Here is a 24,466-nt window from a genome sequence, read left to right as displayed (position 1 = left end):
AGTCACAGCGTTTTGTTTTGTGTTTTCTGATTTGGACCAGAAATCCCACAAAGAATATCAAAGAGAGAGAGAGAGATTGTGTCAACACCTCCATAGTGTGTAACCAGGAATGCAAACCATAAATGAGAGGTAGACGGATACACAGAGACTGACAAAGGGAGGAACAAATAGACACAGGAACAGAGAGACAGACAGACAGATTAACAGACTTTCACAGATGTTGTAGAATCTTAATCTTTACACCACTTCACCTCATTTTACCCTGCCCTGCCTGCAACCCTGCCTGCAACCCTGCCTGCAACCCTGCCTGCAACCCTGCCAGCAACCCTGCCTGCAACCCTGCCAGCAACCCTGCCTGCAACCCTGCCTGCAACCCTGCCAGCAACCCTGCCTGCAACCCTGCCTGCAACCCTGCCTGCAACCCTGCCTGGAACCCTGCCTGCAACCCTGCCTGCAACCCTGCCAGCAACCCTGCCTGCAACCCTGCCTGCAACCCTGCCTGGAACCCTGCCTGCAACCCTGCAGCACAGCAAAGAAGTGTCACTTCCATTGCCAAAGTAGGACAATCAACCATAAACAACTCTTAACTTAAGATTGTAGCAGACTCCCTTATCCAGAGCGATTTACAGTAGTGAGTGCATTTATATTAATATTTTGGTCCTGGCATTGGAAGTGCAATGCTCTACCGACTGAGTCACACAGGACCAGAGCTTTGATAACACAAGGCCGCTGCTTTATACCACAGTGAACCCAATGGGACATGAAGGCAGGTCTCGCTCTGAGGCCATGCTGCACGGTTATCTTCAGTATTACATATGGAGTAGCAGGCTCTAATTGATTAACGATATTACCCTTATTTCTGTGCCATTGATTTAAATGGGCCAAGTAATAGAAGTGATCAGTCAAAGGAAAATATACAGAGTGGCCAACCAACTACTCTACCAGAACAGAGAGTGGTTGGCCAACCAGCTACTCTACCAGAACAGAGAGTGGTTGGCCAACCAGCTACTCTACCAGAACAGAGAGTGGTTGGCCAACCAGCTACTCTAACAGAACAGAGAGTGGTTGGCCAACCAGCTACTCTACCAGAACAGAGAGTGGTTGGCCAACCAACTACTCTACCAGAACAGAGAGTGGTTGGCCAACCAGCTACTCTACCAGAACAGAGAGTGGTTGGCCAACCAACTACTCTACCAGAACAGAGAGTGGTTGGGCAACCAGCTACTCTACCAGAACAGAGAGTGGTTGGCCAAACAGCTACTCTACCAGAACAGAGAGTGGTTGGCCAAGCAACTGCTCTACCAGAACAGAGAGTGGTTGGCCAAGCAACTACTCTACCAGAACAGAGAGTGGTTGGCCAAGCAACTACTCTACCAGAACAGAGAGTGGTTGGCCAAGCAACTGCTCTACCAGAACAGAGAGTGGTTGGCCAAGCAACTGCTCTACCAGAACAGAGAGTGGTTGGCCAACCAACTACTCTACCAGAACAGAGAGTGGTTGGCCAACCAACTACTCTACCAGAACAGAGAGTGGTTGGCCAACCAGCTACTCTACCAGAACAGAGAGTGGTTGCCAACCAGCTACTCTACCAGAACAGAGAGTGGTTGGCCAACCAGCCACTCTACCAGAACAGAGAACGATTGGCCAACCAGCTACTCTACCAGAATATTGATCGATTGACCAACCAGCTACTCTACCAGAACAGAGAGTGGTTGACCAACCAGCTACTCTAACAGAACAGAGAGTGGTTGGCCAACCAGCTACTCTACCAGAACAGAGAGTGGTTGGTCACCGTTGTTGCGTTCACACGGAGGCAAAGAGACCAAGCTGCAATAACGAAGCAAAGGTTGTGATTGTTGTTTCTCCCGATAATGTTTTTTTTTTCCTGATAATGGTTTCTCCCGATAATGGTTTCTCCCGATAATGGATTCTCCCGATAATGGTTTCTCCCGATAATGGTTTCTCCTGATAATGGTTTCTCCCGATAATGGTTTCTCCCGATAATGGTTTCTCCTGATAATGTTTTCTCCTGATAATGGTGTTTCCTGATAATGGTTTCTCCTGATAATGGTTTCTCCTGATAATGCTTTCTCCTGATAATGGTTTCTCCTCCTCCTTGGTTCACAGCAACGTATTATATTCCAAGCCAATCTTAGACTATTAGCTATTAAAATTGTTCACACTTAAATGCTTTTTAATTAATTCAGACACTTGACAAAATACAAAAGCCATGAAATTGCTAAAGAGTTTTATGGGAGAATCTCCGGAGAGGATCTTTACTGTTCACAGGGTTGAATTGACTGTGAACCAAATTGAAAAATACCCCAATACTGGGTCCACGGGATGTTGCTTATTTGGTTTAATGACTCAAATACAGACTCAAACTATTTCACAACCAAGTTCAAGTGTTTTATATTGCAATAATTAAGGAAGGACAGCAAGAGCATGGCTTGAACCAATGACCCTCCGGTTCTGGAGGAAGTATACTACCAGCTGTACCATAAATATCCATGTTACAGTGTCATCATGTTCCTATCCACAACATAATATTTTTTTCTGGAGTGCATTTTGAGTGTACATTTTTTGAAGCCAAAGAGCAACACACTATAATATGAATAGATGTGCAGAGTCAGTAGATCGATCAGGACAACGTGTTTTACACATGAATTCTCTGGGTGCTTGGGACGTTTTTAAAGCTGTTGTAATGGACGGAAATGTGTCTTTTGCAAAGCCGCCTCCTGCCATTGATCGGAGTAAAAACAGAACACTCTTTGTCTGTCAATCAATCCATCCATTGTCACCTCAGCTGAGCACAAGCAGACGTCATCATCTTATGTCCTGCCTCCCTGGCCACGAAGATGATTCTCTGTAAAGAGTGCTCTAGGATAACATCTGATATGTGGTGCTGCTGAGTTGCGTGTTCAGTCTTCTCTCAGAGATGAGAGAGTGTAAATGTCACGTTCTGAGCTTAGTTCCTTTGTTTTGTCTTTTTTTTTTAGTATGGTCAGGGCGTGAGTTGGGTGGGTTGTCTACGTTAGTTTGTCTATGTTTTTGTATTTCTGTGTTTGGCCTGGTATGGTTCTCAATCAGAGGCAGCTGTCAATCGTTGTCCCTGATTGAGAACCATATTTAGGTAGCCTGTTTTCCATTGTGTTTTGTGGGTGGTTGTTTTCAGTCTGTGTGTGTCTGCACCAGACAGAACTGTTTCGGTTGTTTCTTTGTTGTTTTGTTATTCAGTGTTCAGTTTGGATTATTATTAAAAATCATCAGCACTTACCTTACCACGCTGCACCTTGGTCCTCACCTTCTTCCCACGACAGCCGTTACAAACTGCATGAAGTCTATTGCACAAATCAAGCCCTTAGGATGCACCTTGGTCCTCACCTTCTTCCACCGATGACAGACTTTACAGCAAAAGCTCATCTTCACATCGGAAATGTCAAATGTCTTTTTGTCTTATGTGTCTTCTTTTCCTTTAACTGCTTGACTAGCAAATAGCCATTAGCATGAGCCACATCGATGAATACCAAGACAGGTATAGAATAATTGTTTGGAGTGTATTGCTGTTTTTCCACTTGGTTTTCCTCTTGTACCAATCTACTTCTATCTATACTGAACAAAAATATAAACACAAACGTGAAGAATTTATTTGGCTGCAATTTCTGAGGCTGGTAACTCTAATGAACTTATCCTCTGCAGCAGAGGTAACTCTGGGCCTTTCCTTGGCGGTCCTCATGAGATCCAGTTTCATCATAGCGCTTGATGTTTTTTTTTGACTGCACTTGAAAAAACATTCAAAGTTCTTGACATTTTCCTGATTGACTGATCTTCATGTCTTCACACCACTCAGCTGTCGAAGGCACTACATTTCAGTACCTGATGCGTCACTACAGACCCTGGTTCAAATCCAGGCTGTATCACAACCGGCCCACTCATTATCTCGGTAAGGTTGATGACTTTTTTTCTCTGTCTTAACCAACAAGTCTCATAATTTAACAATTGTATTTGATTGGGAGTCCCACAGCATGGCGCACAATTGGCCCAGCGTTGTCCGGGTTTGGCCGGTGTAGGCCGTCATTGTAAATAAGAATTTGTTAACTTAACTGACTTGACGAGTTAAGTAAAATACAAATATATATTTAAAGTAATGATGGACTGTCATTTCACTTTGCTTAATTGAGCTGTTCTTGCCATAATATGAACTTGGTCTTTTACCAAATAGGACTATCTTCTGTATACGACCCCTACCTTGTCACAACACAACTGATTGTCTCAAACGCATTAAGAAAGAAAGAAATTCCACAAATGTGACTCACCACCTGGACTCGGTCTTATGTAGCAACATTTCAAATGGTGTTTTTTATATTTGCATTTACAGGTGGAATATAAGTTTGTTATTATTAAAGCACTTGAAAGTTCACATGTTCGAGAAGGCATTTCTGTCAAAAAGTAAATTTTGATTTAAAAAAAATTACGTTCAAATGGCTTTCCTGTGAAGTAGTGACCCGCGACATCGGTCTAGTTTCCTGAATCAGGTCACAAATGAACTTTTAACAAGGCACACCTGTTAATTGAAATGCATTCCAGGTGTCTTCCTCATGAATCTGGATGAGGGAATTCCAAGAGTGTGCAACGCTGTCATCAAGGCAAAGGGTGGCTACTTTGAAGAATCTCAAGTAAAATATATTTTTTGATTTAGTGAAAACTTTTTGGGTTACTACATATGTGTTATTTCATAGTTTGATGTCTTCTACAATGTAGAAAATAGCAAAAAGAAAGAAAAACCCTTGAAAGAGGAGATGTGTCCAAACTTTTGGCTGGTACTGTAATTGCAATGATTATAACGAATATGCTCCTTGATAATCGACAACCAATTCTAAAACACAAATCAAAATATCACATCATATTCAGGAAGGAGCTAAAGCACCGCCAATCACGGCCTTGATAAATCTGCTCTCCTGTAAAGAATGATGATGTGAAATAAAAACACCCTGCTTTCAAATTAAGATAATTTCTTCATGTAATGCAAGAAAATCCACCAAACATCGTCTCCTCTATCCTCTAGTCGAAGGATCAAAGCCTGCAGCAAATTAAAGAATATTCTCCTGAATCCGGGCACTGAGCCAGAGACTGTGTCTGCTGGCACTGCCAACCTGGAGGATTCCAGCTATTTACTTTAGTTCTTTTTTTTGTTTGGCTCGCAGGAGACACAGAAAGGAAATGTATTCAGGAATCGGCAGAGGGAGGTCAACACCTTCAAACACAGCAATTAAACCTACAGTCAAAGATTTCCGTTTCGGATATTTGGATCGCAAAGAAAAGAACAAGTCATAGTCAGAACTCAATCGTAGTTTTAGAAATAAACTAATTAAAAAGGCAAAAAGTAATTAATTTTCCAGCACACAAGGCCTATTCACCCCTTTGCTCTCCAAGGAGGCTGGGTGTTTAAATGTATTTTAGTAGACATTCTTATCCAGAGCAACTTACAGGACCAATGAGGGTTAAGTGACTTGCTCAAAGACACAGCAACAGATTATTCACCTAGGGGATTCAAACCAAATACCTTTTTGTTACTGGCCCAATGCTGTTAACTGCTAGGCTACCTACCAACCTGTTGAGTAATTGAGTGTAAAACCGCTGCATTAAATCAATCAGCTGTCTGCTCTGCCCCATGCCAGCAGCAGCAGCACAGGTGTCTTTCACTGTTACAGTACATAGTAGCAATTGTTGTTCTGTAACTGTTGGCCTACATAACTCACTGCTGACTAATTGGTGTTAGATCCTTTACGGATGAGAATACATTCTCGCCTAAACAGCAACCTTCTGGGATGTAGAAAACAAGTGAAGAAGAATAGAGTCTGAGAAGTCATTTCAATATGTAGACACTGCAAAGTGCTAATATATTATTGTACAAGGTAATTAGTTATTCCACCTTTTTATTGTTAAATCTACATAACACTAAAGTGACGGAAGATCACCAGTATGTCTTACAGCCACAACTACAAGATCAGCTACATCTACATAATAAACAATACGGGTCCTCACCCAAGAAGTATGTCTTACAGCCACCTCTCAGCCACAACTACAAGATCAGCTACATCTACATAATAAACAATACGGGTCCTCACCCAAGAAGTATGTCTTACAGCCACCTCTCAGCCACAACTACAAGATCAGCTACATCTACATAATAAACAATACGGGTCCTCACCCAAGAAGTATGTCTTACAGCCACCTCTCAGCCACAACTACAAGATCAGCTACATCTACATAATAAACAATACGGGTCCTCACCCAAGAAGTATGTCTTACAGCCACCTCTCAGCCACAACTACAAGATCAGCTAGTACATCTGCTGCCCCTGCTACATCTACATAATAAACAATACGGGTCCTCACCCAAGAAGTATGTATCCAGGATTACCCAGAGGACACCTCCGCAGTCCCTCTCTCCCTGCCTGATTAATGATGTTGTTTCTGGAAAACACTGGAGCATCTGGTGCCTTCTGTCTTCCTCAATACTATTATCCCTCCCATGGGACCCAGCCAACCATGACACCACACAGACTGACCTCTCCGGAGGGCAGAGCCAGCCAGCCACAGCGATGGCACCACACAGACTGACCTCTCCAGAGGGCAGAGCCAGCCAACCATGACACCACACAAACTGACCTCTCCAGAGAGCAGAGCCAGCCAGCCACAGCCATGACACCACACAGACTAACCTCTCCAGTGGGCAGAGCCAGCCAACCATGACACCACGCAAACTGACCTCTCCGGAGGGCAGAGCCAGCCAACCATGACACCACACAAACTGACCTCTCCAGAGAGCAGAGCCAGCCAGCCACAGCCATGACACCACACAGACTGACCTCTCCAGAGGGCAAAGCCAGCCAGCCACAACCATGACACCACACAGACTGACCTCACCGGAGGGCGGAGGTCAAAGATTATATGTACCTACCAGAGCGTCATGCTCAGTGGGGTTTTCTCTTGCACCCATCCCGCTGCACTGTATGATACTGTCATGAACCTACTGTGTAAAAAAACCAGGCCAGGAAGTAAAAGACTGTTCCTAAGAATGGGGGACGATAATTCTGTAGGCTGTCAATCAGGAGAGAAAGGGGGAATAGTTATTAAAGGAGGATAGGATGGAAACGAGTGTCATGACTCTCCTGTGAAGATCTGAAGGATCAGGTTACAGTGGGTCCGCTCTACAGCGCCCTCTCTCTCCCTCAGAGGTGGAGGGGGCCACTTTATGGCAGTCATAAAATACTCTGCTTCTGGGCTCTGTAGTATCAAGATCGGAATGTGACTGTTGAACACACAGACAGTTGGACATCAAAAGGTTGAATAATTGACCAGTATTTCTGTATTGGAGTGGTCCGTGGACACTTCAGGAACAGTCATATCGATTTTGTTTCATTTGGTGACCTCATGAAGGACAGGACACACACATTACTGTTTCTTTGTATACACTTCTCAGTTATGGGGTTTGCATCTGAATGTTGTATAAAATAAATGATTAAGCATAAGAATACTTCTGGAAAGGTATGTGATGTTAGTTTTCTCAGTGAGAATTGTTTTTCATGGTAACTTGTGATCAGTCAGAGGCCACACCGCTGTGACCACAGACATTATGCGGCATTGTGGAACGCCCCATTTTCTACTAAAGGTATAAAACCCACTTCTGACAAAATTTACATTAGACCAGAAAACATGGAAACTGACGCTACATGTTGAAATGCTTGGCAACTCTACCAAAGGACAAGACCAGAGAACGTGGAGATCATTCCCACGTTGAAATGGCTAAGAAATCTACAAACTAAAGAACAATTATTCAGGCTGCAGCTGTTTAAGTACTTTAGTCTGGTAAAAGCAACCGGTCGAACGACTGAATGGTACTCTGACGTATCCATTATAACAAGCTATAAATACGAAAGACTTTGATCTCTGGTGGACAAACCAGAGACATTTTGTCGACTGACTATCCAGCAGACGGACCGGCGATCGCAGAGAGGGACAACAAAGGCATACACTCGTAAATATGTAAATTGCAATTTCTTTTCGAATGAGCGGTTGTTCATGTTCAAAATATTAGCATTTCCATGAGTTTATTTAACAACTCTGAATTTCTCACTCTTGAGCTGTCCCCACCCCTTTCCAATGTCTACCAAGCCGTCATATCGGTTTTGTCCACTAGGGACTTGTCTTTGTGTCATGTCAGTAACCAATGTATAACTATTTCCTGTGTGTGTTTATGTAATTATGTGATTAATTAGTTAGTTATAAATAAATAATTAAGCCAATTTGTATAACACTGATTCATGATGGATTTGCGCAGATATCCAAGGGTTTGCAACATTCACGAACGAGACTGATGAGGTAGCAATACGTTAATTGAAGACTGTCATCGATAAGATAATAAAATATCTGAAGAGTTATTTTCGGGAAATTGCAAGTCTATAAACAACAGTTTCCCGCGGTGCCCCAACTTCCTAGTTAATTACTATTCCGTGATATGTCTAATCACTGAATAATTACACATAGAGAATTGATTTTATCATATAACACATCTTCACATTTGAGGACAGCAAATGTGTCAATTACTGTACATTTTGCTTGCATACATAATATTTCAAAAAATATATTGATAATTTAGGTTATGGAAAAGCTATTCATTTCTGGAAAATATTAAAAAGAAGAGTCACAATGAGTTTATTTAATCATAATCGTAAGCTGAAATGGAGTTGACCCCTACCCCCTACTGGAGCATGCTTAGGAGACCTTTAGACATTCAGCAGTATAAGACAATCTGAAATTGTTTTTTATTTTATTTTTTACCCTCAACGATCATCAGTAAAACGTACTTTTAGCCGTCATCATTTTCAAAATAAGATTCTGCCTTACTTCAGATGTGAAAGCTCAGATACCGAAACAACACATGACCGTAGTCAGAACAAAACATCCCTATTATCAGATATTTTCTTAGATTCTCTTCCTCCTCAGGATGTCAGCATCAAGCCGCTTGTCTCCTCATTCCACAACACTGGTTGATGTTTATTGTCATGTATCTTGTCCTGGAGGCAGAACTGGGTGATTTCCCTTAGACGGGTCGTATCATTTTCTTGAGAGCATAATTTAATCCACTGACCTGAAATTGTATGGAATAAATTTAGCTCACATTCCAATGAGAGGGTGAAGCAATGGCGTGCCTGTGGCATTGGTGTTTGCAAACATGAAATAGTCATATTCAGGGATAAATAATGTGATGTGTCAGAGCTATAGTAAGTGTCTAGAAAGCTCACTGTACTGGACAACCGTGTTTAGATAATGTAAGCTATGGAGAGAGTTGAAGGACAGAGGAAGAGAGGGATGAAGAGAGAGAGAGACAAAGAGATAGAGTGTTGTGGATATAGGGAGGGAGAGAGAGAGCAAGGAATAGATATGGAGAGAAAGAGAGAGAGACAAAGAGAGAGAGAGAGTGTTGTGGAGATAGGGAGGGAGAGAGAGAGCAAGGAATAGATATGGAGAGAAAGAGAGAGAGAGACAAAGAGAGAGAGTGTTGTGGAGATAGGGAGGGAGAGAGAGAGCAAGGAATAGATATGGAGAGAAAGAGAGAGGGGGTGACAGAAAGATGCACAGAGAGAGAGAGAGATCATGCTCGCTCTAGCAGAGAGAGTATCGACCACAGCAGGTTTCTATGGGTACTGCTCTATAGGATCGTTCTCCAGGAGAGAGAGGTGTCTACTGTACAACGAGTGGGTGGACACACACGGCTTGAGACTGCATTCAACATAATTGACTGGAATTGAAAGGGACAGTGTTAAAACTCATGTGATCCCTGTATGAACCACACTGTGTCCTCATGTGTGACTGTTAGCTGTTTAATACTCTGTATATTTTTTTAATACAAAGAGTGCAGAGTGGGCTACATGAAGGTCTTTAATAGGGCGATTAGAAATTATGCAAATAAGTAGTTTCATAGCACCCCTCTAAAAGGTTCCTAGAACTACATCCAACACAATATCTGCAATATTGAAGCTGATTTATATAGGCTGTGATGTACAGTACCAGTCCATAGTTTGGACACACCTACTCATCTCAAGGTTTTTCTTTATTTTTACTAAAAATTGTCATCAAGGCAACAAAGAAATTAGGGTGGCTAGTTTGAAGAATCTAAAAATCTAAATTATATTTTGATTTGTTGAACACGTTGTTTTGCTTACGGCATGATTCCATATGTGGAAATTAATAACTCTACCTACATGTACATATTACCTCGACACCGGCACATTGACTCTGTACTGGTAACCCCTGTATACAGTCTAACTATTGTTATTTACTGCTGCTCTTTAATTATTTGTGATTCTTAACTCTTGATTTTTTGGTAGGGTATTTTCTTAAAACTGCATTGTTGGTTAATGGGGCGGCAGGTAGCCTAGTGGTTGGAGAGTTGGGCCAGTAACCAAAAGATTGCTGGATAAAATCCCCGAGCTGACAAGGTAAAAATATGTCATTCTACCCCTGAACAAGGCAGTTAACCCACTGTTCCCTGGTGTGGCATCATTATAAAGAAGAACTTGTTCTTAACTGATGTGCCTGGTGAAAAAAATGGCTTGTAAGCACCTGTTGTATTTGGCCCATGTGAAACATTTTGATTTGTGTCCAAACTTTTAGTTCAACATCTGTTTTCACATTATGCCTACACAGTGGATATCGCAGCCTCTCCTCTTGTTCGTCCTTACCTGACATTGACTGGACTAAATATAGACAGCCATACAGTATTATTGCAGGTAGCCCTCATAAAGTGTCATAAGATGGCTGAGTATAGGGAATAGCTGACAAACGCTCTTTATCACACGCCTCCCTCTCTTCCTTCCTCTCCCTCTCCTTGTCACCCTAGCCTGGTAGTGAGAAGGTATTTAAAGGTTATCATTATGTAGAACGTACAGAGAGAAAGAGAAGATCTCAGTTGCATTCTCTCCTCTCTCCCCTCTCTCGCTCCCCTCTCTCCTGTCTCCTGTCTACTCTCTCCTCTCCCCTCGCTCTTTTCTCCTCTCTCCTCTCTCGTGTCTCCTGTCTACTCTATCCTCTCCCCTCTCTCCTTTCCCCTCTCCACTCTCTCTCCTCGTCTCCTCATCTCCTTCTCAAAAGACTCATTTTCATAAGTATCATAGCGATAATACTGAAAAACAACCATTTTGAATAGAATGTTGTATCATTTTAAATACAACCATTACACTGTATGATAGATTTACCAAACTTGAAGTGGTCATGTGACTTATGCTACCTGTGTACAGTAAATACTGAGGCCTACATTTCTAAAGCCCTAACACCATGGAAATGATCCGTATCCACATACATGTTACAGTTCATATATGACAACGATTGACTGAGAAACAACAGTGTTGCCAGCCGCCAGCAGTGTTATTCCCTTAACAAACGTCTCTCCACACGACACCAGAGTTTGGGTTTATTTTTGTGACTTGTTTTTAGTTCCGATATTTCACATCCCAAGATCCAACTCTAAAAGTGAAGGTGGTATGTTCTAGAAGTGGAAAGAGAGAGCGCTCTCTCACTTTTCAGGTTTCAGCCAAGGCTTTGTAGTGAGATTGACATGATTTTTTAAGCACTTACGCTGCAGGAGTTGTTTTCAGCGAATGACAGAGAAGTGGCCTTTAAAAAACAATACAAAATCCTGCCCGAACCTCCTTGCAGTGAGTAATGTGAAGAGATAGCACTTGGCTTCTGGAAATTGTTGTTTGGCTCGATCCACTTGGGCCAATCATGTCCCTGAAAATTAGCTGTTGGCTACCTTTTCTCTCTATCGTTTAGTGCTGGCAACCGTAAATAAAGGTACTTTAAAAATATATATATATTTTTTAACTAGGCAAGTCAGTTAAGAACATATTCTTATTTACAATAACGGCCTATCCCAGCCCAAAGAAACTGGGCCAATTGTGCACTGCCCTATGCGACACCCAATCACAGCCAAATGTGATACAGCCTGGGTTTGAACCAGTGACTGAAGTGATGCAGTGCCTTAGACCACTGCAACACTCGGCAGCCTGGTGCTTAGTCTATTTTCTTTCATGATGACATAGTGATTCCCCTGTCAAAGATCTATACACAAACCAATGACCTTGAGCAGTAGCTGTTTGCTGTAAGTGTCCTATGTTAAAAGAGCCCGTATACGTTAGTCAACAGTGTAACAGGACAAGTCCTTGTTGGAGCACATTTCCACATAGCCTTATTACTCTCCAGAGGTCTGTTTAAATGACCGAGGTCTTGCTGCATACCAATGGCATCTTTTCATCATACACACACACACACACACACACACACACACACACACACACACACACTACAGCCCCCCCATCAATGTCTCCCAAACTCCTAAGAGGTGTGTATTTCTTATGACCCTTCATAATTAACAGATAGGATGAATTATGCATCGTTGGAAAATATTAAAACATGCAAAGCCTGAGCCATTTCATGCCAGATCCGTGGCATTAAACATTACTCTCCCGTACTGTGGGACCTTTAAGGTTTTTCAGCCAGTTTAATATTTCAATAGCTCATTTGAGCCACTGCAAAGCCGGTGGATCATTTCTAACACTCCCTGTGACATTTACCCCTCTGCCCGGCTTCACAATAGGATAAAAGTGTGGATATTAGCCTGAACAACCTGCATGGGAAAGAGCTAAGAGAGCACTACGCTGGTGAGAGGCAGGAAGGATACTGAGGATAAGACAAGTATGGTGTTTTCATGATTTTTTCCCGCCCTGGTAAAGATTAGGCAGTAGACACGGCTCTAAGAAATGATCTCTATAGTTAGTTTTCAGATGAGTTTTAATTCATTCCTGTGTTCAGGTTTTGTTTGAGTTAAGTTCTTATAGCTAAGGCCAATGTATCGGTTCAATGAAATGTGTATGATTTTGATCTCTGAATGAAATGTCCAACACATTGTGTCATACCATCAGATTTCATGATACAGTGATGTAAACCTACACAGGACCTTGACTATTGGGAGGAGGTTGGTCGCCTACAGATACTATAGGAAAACAAATGGCAATGCAACATAAACATGCAGCACGACAGAGAAATAATTCAAAACACACAATGACAACAGATGAACAGTTGGCGTTTATGATACGAAAATATTACAGACTGCCATGAATAGTTCCCGTTGAGAAGAAATGTTACAACATTTTATAAAATGGCCTTTTAGCTTGAGACGAAGATATTTAGGAAGAGATGGACATCCTGCTTTTAAGGTTAGTGCTTAATCAATAGTACTTATGTCTTAAAAATGCAGGTACTTCAACCTCTCATCAAAGCTTTAGAGAGGATGGGCTGGCTGTAGCTTGAATTTAAAAACATTCTGACTACGGGAAAAATAAGAACAGGAAAAAAAAAAGCTATTTCAGGTCTAGGAGCTTTGACTTCTTCGGTTTAGAACATTCCGAGCATTTCTACTGCATTCAAAATGAACATTCCGAGCATTTCTACTGCATTCAAAATGCGCTGAAAGGCAAACCCAATAGTTACTCCACAATACGGTATAATAACTACAATGTTGACAGATACTAACTTATGTTACAAGGTGAAAAGAAGGTAGCATGCACAGAATAAAAATATTCCCAAACATGCATCCTACATCATGTTTTAGGGAAGATCCAGATGCAGACAGTGTCGAGGTTACACAAGTTTATTACTAGAACAGGGGGCAGGCAAAATGCAAGGTCAAGGGCAGGCAGAGGTCAGTAATCCAGATCAGAGTCCAAAAGGTACAGAACAGCAGGTTGTCTCAGGGTCAGGATCAAGGTCAGGGCAGAGGTCAGTAATCCAGATCAGAGTCCAAAAGGTACAGAACAGCAGGTCGTCTCAGGGTCAGGGTCAGGGCAGAGGTCAGTAATCCAGATCAGAGTCCAAAAGGTACAGAACAGCAGGTAGTCTCAGGGTCAGCGTCACGGTCAGGGCAGAGGTCAATAATCCAGTGTGGTGTGACAAGGTACAGTGCGGCAGGCAGGCTCAGGGTCAGGGCAGGCAGGCTCAGGGTCAGGGCAGGCAGGCTCAGGGTCAGGGCAGGCAGGCTCAGAGTCAGGGCAGGCAGGCTCAGGGTCAGGACAGGCAGGTTCAGGGTCAAGGCAGGCAGGCTCAGCTCAGGGTCAGGGCAGGCAGGCTCAGGGTCAGGGCAGGCAGGCTCAGGGTCAGGGCAGGCAGGCTCAGGATCAGGGCAGGCAGGCTCAGGGTCAGGGCAGGCAGGCTCAGGGTCAGGGCAGGCAGGCTCAGGGTCAGGACAGGCAGGCTCAGGGTCAGGGCAGGCAAAATGGTCAAAAGCGGGAAAACTAGAAAACAGGAACTATAGAAAAGACAGGAGCAAGGGGGGAAAACGCTGGTAGGCTTGAAGAACAAAACCAACTGGCAACAGACAAACAGAGAACACAGGTATAAATACACTGGTGATAGTGAGGGGAGATGGGAAACACCTGGTGGGGGGTGGAGACAAGCACAAAGACAGGTGAAACAGAGCAGGGTGTCACATCCTGCTTGCAATAAGTCACTAAAATGTTGCAAAGAAATGTACTTTGTCCTAAATACAAGGAGTTATTTTCAGGGAAAATCCAACACATCACTGAGTACCACTCTTCAAATTTGTAGGCATGACGGTGACTGCATCATGTTATGGGTATGATTGTCATCAGCAAGAACTAGTGTGTTTTTTAGGATAAAAAGAAACAGAATAGAGCTAAGTGGAGGCAAAATCCTGGAATAAAACCTAGTTCAGTCTGCTTTCCACCAGACACTGCGAGACAAATTCACCTTTCAGCAGGACACCTTAAACACAACGCCAAATATATTCTGGAGTTGCTTATCAAGATGACATTGAACTTCCTGACTGGCCTAGTTACAGTTTTTACTTAACTCGGCTTGAACATCTACAGCAAGACGAGAAAATGGCTGTAATATGCATATATTGTACAATCCAGGTGTGAAAGCTCTTAGAGATTTACCCAAGAAAGACTCACAGCTGTAACCACTGACAAAGGTGATTCTAACATGTATTGACACAGGGGTGTGAATACTTATGTAAATGTTATTTTCTGTATTTAATTTTCAATAAGTTAGCACAAATCTATTTTTTTTTCACTTGGTCCATTATGGGGTATTATGTGTCAATGGATGACAGAATAAATACATATATATTTAATCAATTTGGAATTCAGGCTGTAAAAACTAAATGTGGAGTAAGTCAAGGGGTATGAATACTTTCTGAAGGAACTGTTACTGGCAACATCAAATAGGTCAATCAGATATCAGTGCAGACATAGACAACCCACTGAGGGCATTTTCCTTCAACGGCTTCTGAATCACCACATCAAGTCTGCACTTTATTGCAGACATTCTTATTGCAGACATTCTTATTGCAGACATTCTTATTGCAGACATTCTTATTGCAGACATTCTTATTGCAGACATTTTTATTGCAGACATTCTTATTGCCAGACATTCTTATTGCCAGACATTCTTATTGCCAAACATTCTTATTGCAGACATTCTTATTGCAGACATTCTTATTGCCAGACATTCTTATTGCCAAACATTCTTATTGCAGACATTCTTATTGCAAGACATTCTTATTGCAGACATTCTTATTGCCAGACATTCTTATTGCAGACATTCTTATTGCAGACATTCTTATTGCAGACATTCTTATTGCAGACATTCTTATTGCAGACATTCTTATTGCCAGACATTCTTATTGCCAGACATTCTTATTGCCAGACATTCTTATTGCCAGACATTCTTATTGTTAGACATTCTTATTCCCAGACATTCTTATTGCAGACATTCTTATTGCCAGACATTCTTATTGCCAGACATTCTTATTGCAGACATTCTTATTGCCAGACATTCTTATTGCCAGACATTCTTATTGCAGACATTCTTATTGCCAGACATTCTTATTGCAGACATTCTTATTGCCAGACATTCTTATTGCCAGACATTCTTATTGCAGACATACTTATTGCCGGACATTATTATTGCCAGACATTCTTATTGCCAGACATTCTTATTGCCAGACATTCTTATTGCCAGACATTCTTATTGCCAGACATTCTTATTGTTAGACATTCTTATTCCCAGACATTCTTATTGCAGACATTCTTATTGCCAGACATTCTTATTGCCAGACATTCTTATTGCAGACATTCTTATTGCAGACATTCTTATTGCCAGACATTATTATTGCAGACATTCTTATTGCCAGACATTCTTATTGCAGACATTCTTATTGCCAGACATTCTTATTGCCAGACATTCTTATTGCAGACATACTTATTGCCGGACATTCTTATTGCCAGACATTCTTATTGCCAGACATTCTTATTGCAAGACATTCTTATTGCAGACATTCTTATTGCCAGACATTCTTATTGCCAAACATTCTTATTGCAGACATTCTTATCGCAGACATTCATATTGCAGACATTCTTATTGCAGACATTCTTATTGCAGACATTCTTATTGCCAGACATTCTTATTGCAGACATTCTTATTGCAGACATTCTTATTGCCAGACATTCTTATTGCCAGACATTTTTATTGCCAGACATTCTTATTGCCAGACATTCTTATTGCCAGACATTCTTATTGCCAGACATTCTTATTGCCAGACATTCTTATTGCATACATTCATATTGCAAACATTCTTATTGCCAGACATTCTTATTGCCAGACATTCTTATTGCCAGACATTCTTATTGCCAGACATTCTTATTGCCAGATATTCTTATTGCCAGACATTCTTATTGCCTGATATTCTTATTGCCAGACATTCTTATTGCCAGATATTCTTATTGCCAGACATTCTTATTGCCAGACATTCTTATTGCCAGACATTCTTATTGCCAGATATTCTTATTGCCAGACATTCTTATTGCCAGACATTCTTATTGCCAGACATTCTTATTGCCAGATATTCTTATTGCAGACATGAAATGTGCAGAGATTGTGACGTCACAACGTAATTTCCATTGGTCATTTTTTAATGAGCTGATTTTCACTTTCCAAAGCTTTTTTAAATTTTGGTTTGTTTATGGAGTATTTGTCTATTGACAGATAATGTTATAAAGTATATACTGTATGGTGTTTTAAAGTCTGATTTTATATAGGATCACTGACTTGTGCAAAGTATTGTAGGGTAAGACTGGCGTTTTACGGCTTTACAATTATTTGAGGTTACTGGGAGTCAGTCTGAATGCATTTGATTTCTCTCTCTCTCTCTCTCTCTCTCTCTCTCTCTCTCTCTCTCTCTTTCTCTCTCTCTCTCTCTCTCTCTCTCTCTCTCTCTCTATCTGTCATCTCGCTCTCTTTCTCTCTGTCATCTCGCTCTCTCTCTCTCGCTCTCTCTGTCTCTGTCTCTGTCTCTGTCTCTGTCTCTCTCTCTGTCTCTCTCTCTTTGTCTGTCTGTCTCACTCCTTCCCTCTGTTAGCCAGCAGTCAGCAGTCAGCACCCTGAGCAATGTTCATTTAGATTGGTACTGGAGTATCATTGACATTAGGGTTAAACCATCCATATAACTGTAAGTAGCAATTAACAACAGAGAAGTGTTATGCAGACGATGGGGAACAGAGAGAGGAGGAAGCAAGAACAGAAGAAAAACAGTGTTTTAAGAGGGCCAGTCATCCAGGAAGTGGCCCTGCACAGTTGAACAGCTGAGATGATCCTTTAAGCAGATGCCAGCCTGTCAAATGTTCACAGCGGATGTCAGCTGACAGCTGAGTCACACACATTGATAGAGAGAAGTGGGCTTCAGACAAGAGAAAGACAAATAAAATAAAGGACGAAATGTCTTTTACTGTCACGTACTGTTTTTTCTCTTCTTTATTTGTCAACGATCTACACAAAATACTTTGCAGCGTCAAAGTGGCAGAAAAATTCTAACATTAGTAAAAATCTTACAATTCTGTCAAATTGGTTGTTGATCATTGCTAGACAGTCATTTTCAAGTCTCACCATAGATTTTCAAGCCAATTTCAATCAAAACTCTAGTTAGGCCACTCAGGAACATTTAATGTCATCTTGGTAAGCAACTCAAGTGTATATTTGTCGTTGTGTTTTTGGTTATTGTCCTGCTGAAAGGTGAATTTGTCTCCCAGTGTCTGGTGGGAAGCAGACTGAACCATGTTTTCCTTTAAGATTTTGCCTGTGCTAAGCTCTATTAAATATATTTTATCCTAAAAACTCCCTAGTCCTTGCCGATGACAAGCATACCCATAACAGGATGTAGCCACGACCATGCTTGAAAATATGAAGAGTAGTACTCAGTGATGTATTTTGTTGGATTTGCACAAAACACAACACTTTGTAGTCAGGACAAAAAGTTAATTTCTTTGCCATATTTTTTTGCAGATTTATATTATTGTAAACAGGATGCATGTTTTGGAATATTTTTATTCTGTAGAGTCTTCCTTCTTTTCACTCTGTCATTTAGGTTAGTATTGTGGAGTTATTACAATGTTGTTGATCCATCCTCAGTCAACATTGGCCTCATGATGAAATCCCTTAGAGGTTTCCTTCCTCTCCGGCAACTGAGATAGGAAGGACGCCTTTATCTTTGTAGTGACTGGGGAGATTGAGGTTACAGGATACAGGTTGTATCTGTGTTTGAAATGTATTGGTCCGCTGATGGACTTGACAGATACTTGTATGTGTGGAGTACGGAGACTAGGTAGTCATTGAGAATACATGTTAAACCCTACTATGGCACACAGAGTGAGTCCATGCAATTTATTATGTGACTTGTTAAGCACCTTTTTACTCCTGAACTTATTTACGCTTGGATTGAATACTTTGAATTGATTTGTAAAAAAAAAAAAACACATTACTAAATTCTACTTTTACATTATGGGGTATTGTGTGTAGGCCTGTGTCACATAATATAAATGTGATACATTTGAAATGTAGGTTGTAACACAACATTTGGAAAAAGTCAAGGGGTTTGAATGCTTTCTGAATGCACTGTACATGTTTCTCTATAAATAATTGTAATTTTGAAAACAAAGAGAAAAAAAATCAACAACGAAAAATACATTTTATTTCAAAGGGCCCCCATTCGAGTTGTTGATTAACTTTGGGCTGAGATCCCGCTAACGGGATCAATATGACAACAGCCAGTGAAAGTGCAGGGCGCAAAATGCAAACAACAGAAATCTCATAATTAAAAGTATTTCACACCATTTTAAAGATACACTTCTTGTTAATCCCACCACAGTGTCCGATTTCAAATAGGCTTTACGGCCAAAGCACCACAAACTATTATGTTAGGTCAGAGCCAAGTCACAGAAAAACAAAGCCATTTTTTTCCAGCCAAAGAGAGTCACAAAAATCAGAAATAGAGATAGAATTCATCACTAACCTTTGATGATCTTCATCAGATGACACTCATAGGACTTCATGTTACACAAAACATGTATGTTTTGTTCGATAAAGTTCATATTTATATAAAAAAATCTCAGTATACATTGGCGTGTTATGTTTAGTAGTTCCAAAAACATCCGGTGATATTGCAGAGAGCCACATCAATTTACAGAAATACTCATCATAAATGTTGATGAAAATAAAAGTGTTATACATGGAATTTTAGATGCACTTCTCCTTAATTCAACCGCTGTGTCAGATTTCAAAAAAACTTTACGGAAAAAGCACACCAAGCAATAATCCGAGTACGGCGCTCAGAGACCAAAACAACCCAAACAGGTATCCGCCATGTTGTGTAGTCAACTGAAGTCAGAAATAGCATTATAATTTTTCACTTACCTTTGATGATTTTCATCAGAATGCACTCCCAGGAATCCCAGTTCCACAATAAATGTTTGATTTGTTCGATAAAGTTAATCTTTATGTCCAAATACCTCCAAATACCTCCAAATTCATGACGCACGAGCAGACGAAAAGTCAAAAGGTTCCGTTACAGTCCGTAGAAACAGGTCAAACGAAGTATAGAATCAATCTTTAGGATGTTTTTTAACATAAATCTTCAATAATGTTCCAACCGGAGAATTCCTTTGTCGGTAGAAATGCAATGGAACAGAGCTCGCTCTCACGTGAACGAGCGTCACGAGCTCATGGCACTCTGCCAGACCACTGACTCAAACAGCCCTTATGAGCCCCCACTCCACAGTAGAAGCATCAAACAAGGTTCTAAAGACTGTTGACATCTAGGGGAAGTCTTAGGAAGTGCAACATTACCAATATCCCACTGTATCTTCAATAGGGAATGAGTTGAACAAATACAAACCTCAGATTTCCCACTTCCTGGTTGAATCATTTTCTCAGGTTTTTGCCTGCCATATGAGTTCTGTTATACTCACAGACATCATTCAAACAGTTTTAGAAACTTCAGAGTGTTTTCTATCCAAATAATATGCATATCTTAGCTTCTGGGACTGAGTAGCAGGCAGTTTACACTGGGCACCTCTGGGCACCTTATTCATCCAAGCTCCTCAATACTAATTGAACCACATTGTTACAAGGTATATTGACAGTAAACATATTTTACAGCAAAGACATGGGGAAGAGTGGCAGGGGAGAAAAGAATGTGCCTATTTGAAAGCAAAATAAATTAGTATCTCGCTAGGTTTCATAATTTTAAAGTAGCTCTCATGCTAGAAAAGGTTACAGACCTCTGCGCTAGAGAGACAGGGAGAAAGAGGTAGAGACGGAGAGAAAGAGGTGAGACGGAGAGAAAGAGGTGAGACGGAGAGAGAGAGAGGTGAGACGGAGAGAAAAAGGTGAGACGGAGAGAAAGAGGTGAGAAGTGGAGCAAGAGGTAGAGACAGGGAGCAAGAGGTAGAGACAGGGAGCAAGAGCTAGAGACAGGGAGCAAGAGGTAGAGACAGGGAGCAAGAGGTAGAGACAGGGAGCAAGAGGTAGAGACAGGGAGCAAGAGCTAGAGACAGGGAGCAAGAGGTAGAGACAGGGAGCAAGAGGTAGAGACAGGGAGCAAGAGCTAGAGACAGGGAGCAAGAGCTAGAGACAGGGAGCAAGAGCTAGAGACAGGGAGCAAGAGGTAGAGACAGGGAGCAAGAGGTAGAGACAGGGAGCAAGAGGTAGAGACAGAGAGCAAGAGCTAGAGACAGGGAGCAAGAGATAGAGACAGGGAGCAAGAGGTAGAGATAGGGAGCAAGAGGTAGAGACAGGGAGCAAGAGGTAGAGACAGAGAGCAAGAGGTAGAAAGAGATGCTTTGAATAATACATGCCTGTGCACAGTGCTGTACATAGGTTTGTTTCCCAAACACAGTGCCCTGGCTGGCATCGTAGTTAGGTGGGATGGCCAGGTTAATGGAAAGTATCTGACCTCAACACAACATCTGCCGCCTGGCATCAGTGGAGTCGCTCTCTCCTCAAACTGCCGTCTCTCCATTACAGAGATGCAGCATGCACTGCAAAACAACCGCCAATCATCTTCACTGACACATTTAATATGATATGATGGGTTTGAGATCATCCTTGGAGAGGGCTATAGATACATTTGTCATAGGATAGTGTTGTTCACTCTGTTTTTTTTTTTTAATACATCAATCCTCCACATAAACTCCTGGCTTTTTAAGGACAGAGTTTGGGGAAGGGTATACCTAGTCAATTGCACAATTTAATGTATTTCACCTAACCCCTCTGAATCAGAGATGTGCAGGGGATGCCTTAATAAAAGTCATCGGCACCCAGGGAGCAGTTGTTATTGTTTTGCTCAAGGGCAAAACAGCTCACAAATTCAAACAAGCAACCCCCCCACACCGGGGATTTGAACAAGCAAACCTTTAGATTACTGTCCCAACACTCTAATCGCTAGGCTACATGCTGCCCAAGTTTGGAAAAATAATGAAGTAGTGATTGTGCTGAGGGTATTTAATCGACTCTAAAAGGCTAATCAATAGAGCCCCACAGTGGAAGTGTCATAATACCCATGAAACCTAGCGGTCAAACAGGGACATTTTTCCATTTGTTTTCCACCATTCATTTTTCCCATAGGGGATTTTAGAAACACGTAAACTAAGGGCTGTGTTTCGTGACGTTTTGATAACCATGTAAATCTCTCTCAGACAAGGTGACTTTTATCTATAAGTTTGCCACTCATTTGAAAATGACAATTAGCAACAAAGTAGACTTCATGCAAAACTACAAATACCTGCAAGTACCTGTTCGTCATCTCTGGCTGACACCTTTGCTAACATGTATTGATTGGGTCAATTAAACATTTGTACAAGACAGCTCAAAGAATTGTCAATTTAAAGGAATGTAGCCAATTTATTAAACGTCCTGTTTACAGACATAAATTGCAAGATAGTAGAAATCTGCCAAGATGTCAAAAGACTGCCACTATTAAAACCTGTTGAGTGTAGGGGGCAGTATTTTGATGTTTGGATGAAAAATGCACCCAAATGAAACTGGCTATTACTCAGGCCCAGAATCTAGAATATGTATATGATTGTTAGATCAGGATAGAAAACACTCTAAGGTTTCCAAAACTGTCAAAATATTGTCTGTGAGTATAACAAAACTGATATTGCAGGCGAAAACCTGAGGAAAATCCAACCCGGAAGTGCTGTTTTTCCTAAAAGTTCCATTGCCTGCCTTCGCTCCATTTAAAGGGATATCAACCAGATTAATTTTCCTATGGCTTCCACATGTTGTGAACAGTTTTTAGACATAGTTTCAGGCTTTTATTTTGAAAAATAAGCAAGAAAGAGCACATCGTGTCATTGTATGGCTGGGTGCAAGCAGCGTTTTGTATGCGCAATAGTTTGGAGCAGACATTTTCTCTCTCTCTCCTATTGAAGAAGGTACAGTCCGGTTGAAATATTATTGATTATATATTGTAAAAACAACCTGAGGATTGATTATAAAAACGTTTGACATGTTTCTACGAACTTTACGGATACTATTTGGAATTTTCGTCTTCGCCGTCGTGACAACTCGAGCCTGCGGATTTCTGAACATAATGCGCCAAACAAACGGAGGTATTTTGGATATAAAAATAATCTTTATGGAACAAAAGGAACATTTATTGTGTAACTGGGAGTCTCGTGAGTGCAAACTTCCGAAGATCATCAAAGGTAAGCGATTCATTTTATTGCTTTTCTGACTTTTGTGACCAATCTACTAGGCTGCTAGCGGTTTGTAATGTTTTGTCTGCTGAGAGAGATGTCCTTACATAAACATTTGGTATGCTCTCTCCGAAAAGCTTTTTTGAAATCTGACACGCCAGGTGGATTAAAAACAAAATAAGCTGTGTTTTGCTATATTGTACTTGTGATTTCATGAAAATTTTATATTTGTAGTCATTTAATTTGAATTTGGCGCTCTGCATTTCAGCGGATGTTGACGAAAATGATCCCGCTAACGGGATGGGTGCATCAAGAAGTTAAGGAGAGGTATATCTATATTTCCATGTCTAACAAATTAATTTTAATCAACATTTATAATGAGTATTTCTGTAAAATTATGTGGCTCTCTGCAATATCACCGGATGTTTTTGGAACTAGTGAACGTAACGCGCCAATGTATACGGAGATTTTTTTATATAAATATCAACTTCATCAAACAAAACATATATGTATTGTGTAACATGAAGTCCTATCATTGTCATCTGATGAAGATCATAAAAGGTTAGTGTTTCATTTGATCTCTATTTGTGCTTTTTGTGACTCATCTCTTTGGCTGTGTCTTTCTGTGGCTTGGTGGTGACCTAACATAATCGTTTGTGGTGTTTTCGCTCTAAAGCCTATTTGAAATCGGACACTGTGGTGGGATTAATAAAACAGTATAAGATACATGTATGTTTGAGGAATTTTAATTATGAGATTTCTGTTGTTTTGAATTTGGTGCCGTGCACTTTCACTGGCTGTTGTCATATCGATCCCGTTTACTTTGCAGCCCTAAGAAGTTTTAACTAACCTCCTGACGAGCTTCAATGACATACAACTCTCCTTCCGTGACCTCCAACTGCCCTTAAATGCAAGTAAAACTGAATGCATGCTCTTCAACCGATCGCTGCCCGCACCTGCCCGCCCGTCCAGTATTACTACGCTGAACGGTTCTGACTTAAAATACGTGGACAACTACAAATACCTAGGTGTCTGGTTAGACTGTAAACTCTCCTTCCAGACTCACATTAAGCATGTCTAATCCGAAATTTTATATAGAATTGGCTTTCTATTTTGCAACAAATCATTCTTCACTCATGCTGCCAAACATTCCCTTGTAAAACTGACCATCCTATCAATCCTCGACTTCACTCTACTCAATAGCCTCCAACACTCTACTCAACAAATTGGATGCAGTCTATCACAGTGCCATCCGTTTTGTCACCAAAGCCCCATACTACCCACCACTGCTAACTGTACGCTCTCGTTTGCTGGCCCTCGCTTCATACTCGTCACCAAAACCACTGGCTC

Source organism: Oncorhynchus clarkii, chromosome 15 (genome assembly GCF_045791955.1).
Source record: "Oncorhynchus clarkii lewisi isolate Uvic-CL-2024 chromosome 15, UVic_Ocla_1.0, whole genome shotgun sequence".
Classification (NCBI taxonomy): Eukaryota; Metazoa; Chordata; class Actinopteri; order Salmoniformes; family Salmonidae; genus Oncorhynchus; species Oncorhynchus clarkii.
Note: the sequence above shows the minus strand (reverse complement) of the source record.